Source organism: Panthera pardus, unplaced genomic scaffold (genome assembly GCF_024362965.1).
Source record: "Panthera pardus isolate Hobbes unplaced genomic scaffold, ASM2436296v1 HiC_scaffold_5, whole genome shotgun sequence".
Taxonomy (NCBI): Eukaryota; Metazoa; Chordata; class Mammalia; order Carnivora; family Felidae; genus Panthera; species Panthera pardus.
This window is the reverse complement of record NW_026526980.1, coordinates 5,036,880-5,050,104: the sequence shown is the minus strand read 5'-3', so window position 1 is coordinate 5,050,104 and position 13,225 is coordinate 5,036,880.

Sequence of the window (13,225 nt, the reverse complement as noted above, 5' to 3'; positions counted from 1 at the left end):
TTACAAACTTTTGTGCACAAAAGGACACCATCAGCAGAATATAAAGGCAACCTATGGAATGGGAGGAAATATTTGCCAATTTTACCTGATAAGGGGTGACTATCCCGAATATATAAAGAACTCCTGCAAACTCACCAACAACAAAACAACTTGATTTAAACATGGTCCAGGGCGCCTGGGTCGCTCAGTGAGTTAAGTGTCCGACTTCAGCTCAGGTCATGATTTCAGGGCTCGTGGTCCGCTGGAGCCCTGCATCGGGCTCTGTGCTGACAGCTTGGATCCTGTTTTGGATTCTGTGTCTCCCTCTCTCTCTGCGCCTCCCCTGCTCATGCTCTGTCTCTAAGATAAATAAAAACATTTTTAAAAAATTTAAAAAGGATCAAAGGAGGGGCACCTGTTTGGCTCAGTCGGTAGGGCATGCCGCTCTTGATCTTGGGGTTGTGACTTTGAGCCCCACCTGGGTGTAGAGATCACTAAAAGTAAATTACAAAACATTAAAAAATGGTCAAGGGACCTGAACAGACATTTCTCCAAAGAAGACACCCAGACGACCAACAAGCATGTGAGAAGATACACAATGTTACTCGTCTTCAGGGAAATGTGAGTCAAAAGCAGAATGACCTATCACCTCACACCCATTTGGATGGCTACTATTAAAAAAAAACAAACAAAATAAGTGTTAGCGAGGATGCGGAGAGACACCGGAACCCTCGTGCACAGTTGGGAGAAATGCCAAAGTGACACAGCCACTAGGGAAAACGTGATGGTGGTTCCTCAGAAAATGAAACATAGCATCACCACATGATGATACTCCTGGGGTATACACCCCAAAGAATTCCAAGTGGGGACTCCTACAGCTGTCGGTACGTCCGTTATTTGAGCAGCTTCGTTCACAGTAGCCGGAAGGTAGAAACAACCCAGATGCCCACGGACAGATGAGCGGGTGAGAAAAGGGTGATACCCTGTCCTTACAAAGGAAGGAAATTCTACCACCTCCTACACTTGAACCTGGAGGACATGAGGCTAAGTGAGAGAAGGCAGTCACGGAGAGACCAAGGCCGTACGATTCCACTTCTAGGAAGCACCTAACATAGTCCAAAGCACAGGGACAAAGTCGAATCGTGGTTGCCACGGGCTGCTGGGAGGCAGAGTGGGCCCCGTCTAATGGGGACAGAGCTTCAGTTTCGCAGGAAGAAAAAAAAAATCCTGGAAGTGGAGGGTGGTGATGGCCACACAGCAAGGTGAATGTACCTAACAGGGCTTCACTGTGTACTTGTACGTGGTGATTAAGAATTTCCTAATTCAAGAACATTTCCTAAGCACCTACTCCATGCTAGACACAGTGACACAACAATAAACAGTGTACTTATAAGCACCGCAGTTATAAAAACAACAACAACAACAACAACAACAACAACAAAACACACACACACACACACACGGGGAGTGTGAGTGGCTCAGTTGGTTAAGCACCCAACTCTTCAATTTCGGCTCAGGTCGTGATCTCCGGGTTCGTGAGATCGAGCCCCACGTCGGGCTCTGTGCTGACAGCACGGAGCCTGCTTGGGATTCTCTCTCTCCCTCTGTCTCTGCCCCTCCGACACTTGTCTGAGTGTGCGCGCACTCTCTCTCTTTCTCTCTCCCTCAAAATAAATGAAGCAACAAAAGACAAAAAAGAACACACTTAAGGAGATAAACTTCTAAAAGCCAGCAGACACGAACCCACATGAGTTGCCGTGGGTTTATGTGACACAGACTGCATGCTTTGGCAGGAAACTAGAAAGTATTGGAAGTATATCCTATTTGGAACAGAACCAAAAATGTAATCTCAATAGAGGACCGACAAGGCATTTAATAGAATTCTTTAATGTTGGTGTTTTTAAAAAATTCAACAAACGGCGGATAGGCGGGACCTTCCCTGAAGCGGACACTTTGAGGTGTCGGCCATCCAGCCTTTCAACATCACAGTGGGTGGGGACACATCAGAAGCCCTTTGAAGCCAGCAGCCCGCTAAAGATACATTGTTTCTGCCTCTACTGCGTGCTGTATCCACAACCCCATCCTGCTCAGACCACAAAAAGAAATGAAGTACAAGAGATCCGCAAGAAACACTTAAAACGCACCTGCTAATGGCCACTTGCCTCGAGAGGGCGCTGCGTGTCTGTCACTCCTAAGTTGAAGAGACCCGCTCTTCGGTGGGAGCCGGAGATTCAAGGGGTGAGGCTGGATTTCTCTGTAAGCAGAGGGAAGTCACCCCGAGGTCACCAAATATTCTGGAACCATCCAAAGGCCCCTGCTGCTTTCGTGACCTAGAAACCGCTCTACCCGGGAGTCAGCTCGGGCATCACCCCTTGAACTTCCCCTTGCTCCCCCTTTGGGTTTTAGGTGCATCCCCTGTGCTCCCAAAGCCTAGGGTACTGGGGTTCAGCCCTCCCCCTCTAGGCTGGGAACTTTGGGGTGGGGGTGGGGTGACCAGGTCTTGGTTGTCTGTCACATAGGCACAGGAGATCACCTAACCACACCTGGTGCTCTTCTCCAAAGGGGTGAGATGTCCTTTTAAAGAGGGCCACTCTGGGCCTGTGACAGGGGCTCCAGCATGATTCCAGGCAACAGAAGGGGCCCCCTGTCCTCTGGGCCCACAGAACAGCCTCCTCTTCTCTTTACAGTTGGAGAGTTTGCCTAAGCCAACACTAGGCTGCCAAAGATTTCACACCCGTCACCCCCTCAGCTCTGCCAAGATTCTTGGCCGAACAGAACCATCACAACGAAATGCCAGGAGGCACAGAGATCACACCGGGTCCAGATACAGCCAAGGGGGGCTCGTCGTCCATGATTTCAGAATCCTTCCGGGGACAATAAAGTTCACAATTGGTCTGGACAGTTCTCTACCTTCCTTGACAGCTGCACGGCCTTCTAGGAGACAGCCTGGGCCCCTGTCCCACCCCTGCGGGGCCGGGGGTGGGGGTGGGTCCATTCCAGCCACTATTGTTGCCCAAGTTCTCTTTTCGCTTGCTTTGTTGCTTGGTCGGAGCCCTCCACCGTGTGAGCCCAGGGCTGCCCTGGGGTCTTCCTACTTTGGGACAAGCACGAGGCTCCTTGAGGTATACAGATGGTCCCAAATCCCTTCATCGCAAGCCTGGGGGGAGAGTGTCCCTCTTTGGGGTAGATCCTCAATCTGGAACTGAATGTTTCAGGGGACACTTGAGAAGGCCTCCCTTTTTGGGGGACTGGTTTCCACAGATAGGTGCGAGGGGCACCCAGGCCCCAAGGATACAGCCTTCAAAGCTGTTGACCTTTGGGAAGGCTGATCTGTCCCTTGAATTTTTGACTGAAAAATCTGGCACGATCCCAGAACACATCCATTGGATGGATGGGGCTAATCGTCCACTGGAATGATGGGGGAACTTGGGTGGCTGTGAAATCGACCCACCATTGGGAGTCCCCTTCAAGTCTTCTATCCAAAGGCCTGAGGTCCAGATTCCAAAGCAAAGGGCAAAGCGTCAGACACGAGCTGGGGGGCAGCCAGGTCAGATGCCAGATTCCCTTGCCCCAGCCTCCCCACCTGTAAATCCCCAGCACACAGCAGGCGCTCAATAAAGTCCAGAAGAAAAAATACTAGAGGGCTTGAGAGTTTTTCGGAGAACGCGTGAATGGGGCCAGTCCTGCACATTGCCACACACTGGAGGGAAAGGGGAAGGGGCTTCTGATTTGTTGAGCGTGTTGTCATGGGTTACAACAAAAAGACCCCAGAGTCCAGGCACTGCTCTTTGAAAGATGTTCCATCTTTTCTTAGACCTTCCGACAGCCCAGTGACGAATGCACAATCCCACATAAGGGAAGAAGCAGGCTCAGAGAGCCCAGGGGACTTACATGAGGTCATCCAAGCAGCAGACGGCCGGGCTGGTGCAGGTCTGGGCCCGCTGGACCCTCAAGGCTGCCCAGCTTCAGTCATCACCTCCTATGCTTGCAAGAGCGCCATATTGCCTACTTTGAGAGAGTCAATTGAACACTGGCTCTGTCCCAAGCCAGATACGTGATGCTTACTCTCCATTTCCGAGTCCACATTAAAATGCCCAATGAGCCGTGTCACACACGATCAGAGACACATCCACAACCGTCAGAGGCGCTATGCTAGGCCCTGTCACAGGGATCTCGGCCCAAGAGAAGGAAGGAATGCGGGAAGGAAGGAGACAGTTCACAGCGGAAAGCCAACTGGTGGAATATGGGGAGCGGGGGGGGGGGGGCGGGGGGCAGGTCAGAGTCTGCGGCACGGATGATTTGTCACCACGCAAGCTCTTGGTTTCTCCATCTGCTCACAGGATGAGTTATTTTCGGTCCAGGCAGGAAAGCGCAGAAGGTTCCCAACCTGCCTCCCACGCTCTGTCCGCAAAGCGCTTACCAGGAAAACAAGAGTGGTAGGTTGGGCACCAGCCTTGACCTCAAGAGGGAAGCACAGTTCTCCTTTCTCAAGACGGATTTAACGACACCAACACTTTGCCATTTGGGGGGTTAGGCTGGGTGTGCACACACAGGCGTAGAATTTAAAGAAAAAAATGGATGAGACAGGGAATGAGTCCATTAAAGATGCAAATAAATAAGGGCGCCTGGGTGGTTCAGTCGGTTGAGCATCCAACTTCGGCTCAGGTCATGGTCTCGCATTCGTGGGTTTGAGCCCCACGTCGGGTTCCGTGCTGACAGCTCAGAGCTTGGAGTCGGCTTCGGATTCTGTGCCTCCCTCTCTCTGCCCCTCCCCCTGCTTGTATGCTGTCTCTCAGAAAATAAAACATCTAAAAAATAAAAATTTAAAAATGATAAAGATTTGTGCCTCAAGCACATAAAAAGCAAGTCCAGATAAGTCTTTAAAAAACTCAGTCTCCGTGAAGTGATTTGGTCAAGGACAGAGCAGGCAAAATAGAGTAACGCTTATAACTTCTTAAAAATTTTCTTAAAATTTATTTTGGGAGAGAACAGGGGAAGGGAGCAAAGGGGAGAGAGAGAATCCCAGGCAGGCTCTCGCTGTCTGGGAAGATCCCAATGTGGGGCTTGAACTCCTGAACCTTCCGATCATGACCTGGGCCGCAATCAAAAGTCAGACACTCAACCGACTGAACCAGCCAGGCGCCCCATGATTACAGCTTCATTAGGCTGCAGGGTCGGTATTTAAAGAATAACGTCCAGAACTAGTGAGGCTGTGGACAAAAACAAAGCCCTCAAATCTGGTAACTGGCAGTTTCAACTGGTACCTCAGTAGTGGGTTTCTAACATCCTTCTGAAACCATTCACTCCTGGGGCACCCGGGTGGCTCAGTCAGTTAAGCGTCAGGCTCTTGACTTTGGCTCAGGTAATGATCTCACAGTGTGGGATCGAGCCCTGTGTCGGGCTCCATGCTAACAGCACGGAGCCTGCTTAATATCCTCTCTCCCTCTCTCTCTGCCTCTCCCCTACTCGTTCTCTCTCAAAATGAACAGATCAACTTAAAAAAAAATCAGTAACTAAAACCACTCATTCCTTTGACCTGATAAGCACCACTCCCGGGACTTTATCCAAAACCAGGGAGGGAAGGGAAATGAGAATGATCCCCAAGATTCCAAAATAACTTTGTTATTCAAAATGATGAAAACTTATACACCACTAACAGGGCAATGGTCTTTGAAAGTTGTGGTCTGTGACTTTGATACCCTATCTCGAACTCATTTGTCAAGAGGTCCAACGTGAGGCAATATATTAACATGAAAAAAAAGATTAGCTTCCAAGTACAGCAGGAGGCTGCCTAAGAATCTGCACCAAGAATGACTGCATTTGGACAAGAAGTGGTCAAGGATACAGGAAAATGGAAACAGTTCATATAGGAAGAGTGATCACACTGTAGGGGATTATTTTTTCTTTTAAAGATTCCTTTTGGGGCGCCTGGCTGGTTCAGTCAGAAGGGGGTGTAATTCTTGACCTCAGGGTCTGAGTTCGAGCCCCACACTGGGCGTAGGGATTACCAAAAAATAATAACCTTTAAGAAACAAAGCAAAAATGCCTTTTGTAATTGGTCTAACGCTGATCGTCCTAGGGACGTTTCAAAATTAAAAGGAAGCGAGAGGAGAATGGAGAGGTAACGTTTGAGGCGTATCGGGTCTCGGGAAAGATGAAAATGTTCTGGAAACAGATGGTGGCGATGGCCGTACAACATTGTGAATGTACCTGATGCCACTGACTTATGCACTTAAAAATGGTAAAAATGCTAAGCTTTAGGAATAGGTATCTTACTATCGTAGGAAAGTGGTAGGAAGGAATGAAGAGGGTTGAAGGAATTTTTTCGTTTCTCCAAGCAGAGGGGTTGGGGGTAGTGGCCACGAGTGACACTTTATAGGGACAGAAGCCTAGCAGGAGGCTGGGAAGGTGGAGAGGGAGTGGCGCAAGGAAGAGGAGGGCGGTGGCGGCACGTGACCCCTTGGTACTTGAAGCCGCTCTCCGTCTTCAGGGAGAATCACAGCCAAGTCCTTTCTTGGAAGAAACTTCCGTAAGGGAGGGGGGAAAAAAATCTCTCGGCTCTATCCATCTTGGGTCCTGTGGCTGGGGCCCCGTAACTTATGCTGGCGAGGGAGACCGGCAAGACGAAAAGGGACAGAAGTTTAGGACCATGACCATCAAGCATGCACGGGGGAGGGGGCGGGGCACTGGCGTCAGTAACCCAATCTGCACGCGTGTGTGTAACGTACATGGGTGGCGGTGTATACATCCATCTATCAAGAGTGTTCACAGAGGGACACATTTTTAGAGAGATGACCAAGTCAAATGAGGAGGACTGGGAGCTTCCACAGGCGGAAAATTGAGGGAGGGGAAGTCGACGTGGAAACTGATGGTCGCTAAGGGCTGGTTTTTAGCGGCGTTTATTCCGCAGACGCCTCCAGCGCTGTTAGAGAACCAGAGTTCTCCCATTAACCTGCGCCCTTCCCGGCAGGCAGCTGGAGGGGAGGCAGACACCTTTACAGACTGAGTCGTCGCCATCTGCAGGGGTTATGACCGAACGAAAGCATAGAAAAAGCAAGTACAGGTAATTTTTTTTTTTAAGTCAAGTCTCCATGACATGATCTGAGTGAAGCCGGAGTTTTATAACCAAAGGGGGCAAGGAAACACTGCTTATGTTCGACCACCATCTAGGTAAGGAGCAAAGTGAGCCGGTCAACACACCTCTTGGGAAAGGCCGCGTGACCTTTTATTACCCAACCTCACTTCTCGATTATTCTTTAAAGACAGGGAAGGGGATAGAAGTGAGGTCACGCTGAAGCACTCTGGCCAATGCTCCCACCCCCAGGAGAGGAAATGAGCCGATCCTTGGCTGCTGAATGCAAAGGATGCTTTCCAATGACTTCTGCTGCCCCGGGGGGCTCCGGGAGATGACGTATGTCTTAGCCTATTTCTCCAAGAACAACTTGGAAGAATGTAGCAGTTCCTGAACGTAAAACTTTTCAAAAATTAATAGAAAAATGGTAACCTGAAGTCAATCTAAGACTTGTTTCACTTGGGGGTGGGGAAGGGGGATTTAAGGGAGTCAAGACAAGAAAAGGGGGCTGTCGAGGCCGCGGTCTCTACACAAGTAAACTCGAAAGCCCAGAGGCAACATTTTCTGAGGGGACCAAGTACCAACAAGTACCTGAAGGGGGTTCAGAACAAGTCTTCCCAAAACGTGCAACTTGGCACACAGACTATTTTGAGCCGAAGGCAACTGAGCCCATGCAGGCTAAAGAGGATTTTGCCCCTCCCTTAAAGACCTAGAAGAATCTATACTGAAGGGTCTTTCCCAACATAAGAGTTATTACCAAAGATCGAATTTATCAGAGTGACCCAACTGTACCACAGAACAAAGATCTAATTAGGCCACAGCCTTTCTTGCCATCGCCCTGTCAAGGCCCTCCTCGTGCTTTAAAGCACCAGACCCCATCCCATACCTTAGCTCAGGAAAACATATACAGCTCATTTTCCTTTTGTTTTAAAAAATATTTATTTGGGTGAGAAGCGGCAGGGGGGCGGGGCTGCTGGGGAGGGGCGGAGAGAGAGAATCCCAAGCAGGCTCCACGCTGCCAGTACAGAGCCTCATACGGAGCTCGACCCCACGAACCGTGACATTGTGACCTGAGCCCAAATCACGTCAGACTCTCAACTGAGCCACCAGGACGCCCCTCACTTTCCCCTTCTGTCTTTGACCCTCTCATGTACGTGGGATTCCCATACATACAAAATTAAATTTGGGTTTCTCCCGTTCATCTGTCTCCTGTCACTTTAATTCTTAGACCAGCCGGAAGAACCTTTCAATGGTGGAGGAAAACCTTTCCCCCCGCAAAATACCAAAAAGAGAAAGTGTCTGTACCAGAAGGAACCGAGAAGGTTTTGCAGAAATACCAACACCCCCCAAGCCTCAGAGCAGGGAGGGGAAGGGAGAAAGCTCAGGCTGGGTTGTTTCCCAGGAGAAGTCAACCCACGCCTTTAGGAATCCTAATTCCAATGCCATTTAAACTGATCTAGGGCCCACAGGAGGAAGAAACACTTCCAAGTTCTTTATCAGAGACATTCATATAAAAAGCCAACAGTGAGGGAAAACCACACACCGACTTCGCTTACGTAAAAATCAGCGCAAAAATCCCAAATAAAATTTTAGCAAATACAATGCACGGTGATCCTTAAAGGGGTTCACCAAAACCAAGTGGGACTCGTGCAATACGACAAGGACATCTTTTAATTTCTAATAATGTATTAAAAGGGAAAAATCATGATCATGGATGCTGAAGGGCATTTGGCAACATTAACCATTTATAACAAAATCTCTTATCAGATAAGAGGGATGCTTTCTTAACCTGATAAAATTATACACACAGACACACACATCCACCCAGCCCAAAAATCAGCATCATTTGTAATGGTTGGAAGCAACAGAAGTTTCCATGAGGCTCTGGAATGAAAACATGCCCCCTAACACCACTATTTTGTTTGGAAGTTTCTAGTTGATGAAAGTAGTTAAGAGGGAAGACGAAATTTGAGGAGAAAGAAGTGAAATAACTGTGTTTACTCTGGAAAGTCCAGAGAAGCGACGGAAAAACATGGCCGACACTAAGAGATTTCACCAAGGGATGGGGTGCCGACGTACCACACCGAAACACCTAGCCTTTCTAGGTACAAACAGGAAGCAGTTAGAAACGTTAACAAGAGAAAATATTCCATTTGCAACAGCACCCCCCCCCCAACACACACACAAAAGAAAACTCCCAGAAACAAATGTGCTAAAATGTATACAATCCAGACGGAGAAATCTTTTCAAAGACCCCGGAGGATATCAAATACTTTAAATGTAAAGAAAGCTGTGCTGCATATTTTCCTACCTAGAGAGACTCAACACTGGAAAGATGGGACCATCTTTTGTGTTCGGGAGGATGCGGAACTGGAGCCCTCACAGGCCCTGGCAGGAGGGGTGAGAGGACATGGCCGCTCTGGAAGACAGGTTGGCACTTTCTTAAAAAGTTAGAAATCCTTTTCCCATGTGGCTCAGCAATTCTACTCCTAGGTTGCCCCCGACGAGAAATGAAGACACGTGCTTGCACACCAAGACTCGTACTCAAATACCCCCCAGCGACGAACAAATACACAAACCAGCTCAGCAACGACAAGAAAGTACTGGGACCTAACACACGAGGGATGAATCTCAAAAACGTGCTGAGTGACGGAAGCCAGATGCTGAAGACCACAGGTGGTGTGATGTCATTTATATGCCATTTCCAGAAAAGGAAAATTGGTAGAGACAGAGAGCAAGATAGCGACTGCCTGGGGCTGGCGGTAGGAACACACATGTCATGTTTCAACTAAACGAGCTGATTCTAAAGTTCATGAAAAAAATTTTTTTAATGTTTGTTTTTGAGAGAGAGAGACAGACACAGCGTGAGTGGGGGAGGGGCAGAGAGAGGGAGACACAGAATCTGAAACAGGCTCCAGGCTCCGAGCTGTCAGCACAGAGCCTGACGCGGGGCTTGAACCCACCAACTGTGAAAACATGACCTGAGCCAAAGCTGGATGCCTAACCGACTGAGCCACCCAGGTGCCCCTCAAGTTCATGAAATTTTTAAACAACAACGATAACCAGGACATTTCTGAAAATAAGAATGAAGAACAGCTAACCCTATCAGATATTGAATCAGGTGATCCTGCAGTCATTAAAACAATTTCACAGGGTGCCTGGGTGGCTCAGTCAGTTGAGTGTCCAACTCTTGGCTTTGGCTTAGGTCTTGATCTCCTGGTTCGTGGGTTAAGGCCCCCACGTGGGTTTCATGCTGATGTCATAGAGCCTGCTCAGGATTCTCTCCCTCTCTCTCTCTCTCTCTCTCTCTGCCCTTCCCCTGCTTACTCTGTCTCTCAAAATAAATAAACTTAAAAACAAATTTCATACCAACAAATATGTGTATGAAAATGTACATAAAACATGTCAGTGGGACATATGTCAAAAATACACACAGTCCATTCAAAGTGTAACATAAAATGAGAGACTTCATTTCGGATAAGTGGGGGAAGGAAGTGCTCTCTAGTTATTGGTATTAAAACAACTTTCTAGCTTCTGGGAAAAACACCGTTAGACCCCTCTACCTTTTTCTTCCAAGTAAATGAAGTATGGATGAGTCAGATTTAAACCTAAGAAATGAAACTGTCAAAGTAGAAGAAAGCCCAAAGAAACTTTAACCATCTCTTGGTAGGACAGTCCTTTCTAAGCAGGACTCAAAACCCAGAAGTCCAGAATATACATTTCGTAATCTAATAAAAAGTTTTAGGGGTGCGTGGGTGGGTCAGTTGGTCGAGTGTCCCACTGCAGCTCAGGTCATGATCTCACAGTTTGTGAGTTCGAGCCCCACATCAGGCTCTGTGCTGACAGCTCAGAGCCTGCAGCCTGCTTGGGATTCTGTGTCTCCCTCTCTCTCTGCCCCTCCCCTGCTCGTGTGCTCTCTCAAAAATAAATCAACGTCAAAAAAAAATTTTGTTTAAGTTTTAAAAAAGTCTGCCAGCCTCAGTGAATTACTCCCACTCCTGCCATACAGGACTCTCAAACTAAGCAGAATACATAAAATAATCATTTGCAGGAACTGGACACTGCAGCACAGAGCTGTCGTTCTTGAGAAAAGAGGAACACTTGAGATGAAGCCACCACATTCACCATGGCTTTCTTTGGAAAGGAGAAAAAGACAGTATTGGCACTGAGCAGAGATTTGTAGCCCAAATGGAGAACAGTGGTCTTGTTAACTGGAGGTAACGGAGATCAGAGTTCAAGGATGCTAAGGCACTTGAGACGCACAGGGCAAACACAGGAGGGGAAGGAGCCACACAGAGGGAGCCCCAGAAATCTGCACAGAGGTTCACCTTAGCTCCTTGACCAAATCCTAAACTGGGCACGTAAGGAGGAGACACTAGGAAGCCTAGTGGAAAATAGCTCAGGGGTGGAGGAGGGGTAGGTAAACTGAAAAAAAGTATTACAAGTCATATAGTTCCAACCCTAGGAGGCAAGGTTCTGATTGAGTGTCCTAGGCACTCGCTTGACACCCCAGAAAAGCCTGGCCTCAAGAGTGCAGACCATACCCCAAGAATAGGGGCCACACACTAGAACGTGAGGGGTGGGTGTGGGACCTGAAATATAGTCATTCTAACAAAGCTAAAACCAAGCCTTGATATGCTCAAGGTCAATTTTACTGTCTTCAAGAAAAAAAAAAAAAACTCAACATTGTTTAGACGAAGATCATATAATCCAGACTCCTCATAACATGTCACCCACAATGTTCAACATACAATCAAAAATTACTAGCTACGCGAAACAGGAAAACACAGTTAATGAAAGCAGATTCAGGCATGACCCAGACGCTGGAAGAGGCAAAGACTTGAAGATATGTTAAAGAATTGACAGGTCAAACAAGACAATGAAGAGACAGAAAATTAAGAGAAAAAATGGAAACTCTATAAAAGAACCAAATAGAAGTTTTAGAACTGGAAAATACAAATATCGGAAATGAAAAATCTACCAGAGTAATTTAACCACAGACTGGACACAGCCCAAGAAAGAACTCAGTGAATTTGAAGACAGGTCAATAATAGTTATCCAGAGTGAAGCACAGAAAGAAACAAGAATTGAAAATGAAATGGCGGCGGGGGGGGGGGGGGGGGGTGGCGCGCCTGGGTGGCTCAGTTGGTTGAGCATCCGACATCGGCTCAGGTCACGATCTCACAGCTGGTTTTGAGCCCCGCATTGGGCTTACTGCTGTCAGCGCAGAGCCCCCTTTGGATCTTCTGTTCCCCTCTCTCTCTGGCCCTCCCCTGCTTGCACTTTCACACTCAAAAATAAACAAAACATTGAGAAAAAGTAAAATGCAAAGAGAGCAGCAGGGCGGGGGGAGGAAGAGACAAAGAACACACTTCTGAGACCTGCAGGGAAGCGTCAAGTTGTCTGCTATCCGCGTCACAAGAGGCCCACAAGGAGAAGAGAGAGAGAACAGGGAAGAACATATGGGATAATAGCCAGTAATTAATCAGAATTGATGAAAGGTATCAATCCACAGATCCAAGCAGCTCAGCAAATCCCAAATAGGATTTACACAAAAAGGACCACACCTAGGCACATCATAAACAAACAAACCCAAGAAAAGGAGAAAATCTTAAAAGCAGCTTGGGGATGTAAGAGACATTACATTTGTGGGAACAGCAATAAGAAAGACAGCCAAATTCACTAGAAACAGCGGAAGCCAGAAGAAAATGGAATAAAGTGGAAGGAAATGCAGCAAAAACATCTGACAAAAATGAAAATAAAATAAAATTTCCAGCAAAGAAGAAAGAATCTGTCACCACCACACCACGGAAGCCCAAATGTGCAGAGGTGAGAAATGATCCAAAGAATGAATTTTTACAAATCTTTCTCTGCCACCAATCTCCACTTGTCAAGCCAAGGGTGAGAAAGTCTTACCTTCGTTTGTCAATGAGGCGTTCCAGACAGAGATCTGGGGGAGTCGACTTTGGTAAGAATTCTTCCCCTTCCCTGACTTCTGTCAGTTTTCCCACGATCCTACCTGCAGGCTCCAGACCAAGTAGGGTGTCCCAGTGGGTCCCATCTGGGAGACCAGAAACCACAGGGGAGGAGAAAGAATTTTCCCTCTACCCTTCTGAGTTCCTGGCTGACACATCCCCAGCCATAATGAAAGAAAGATCAACAAGACAGAAACGA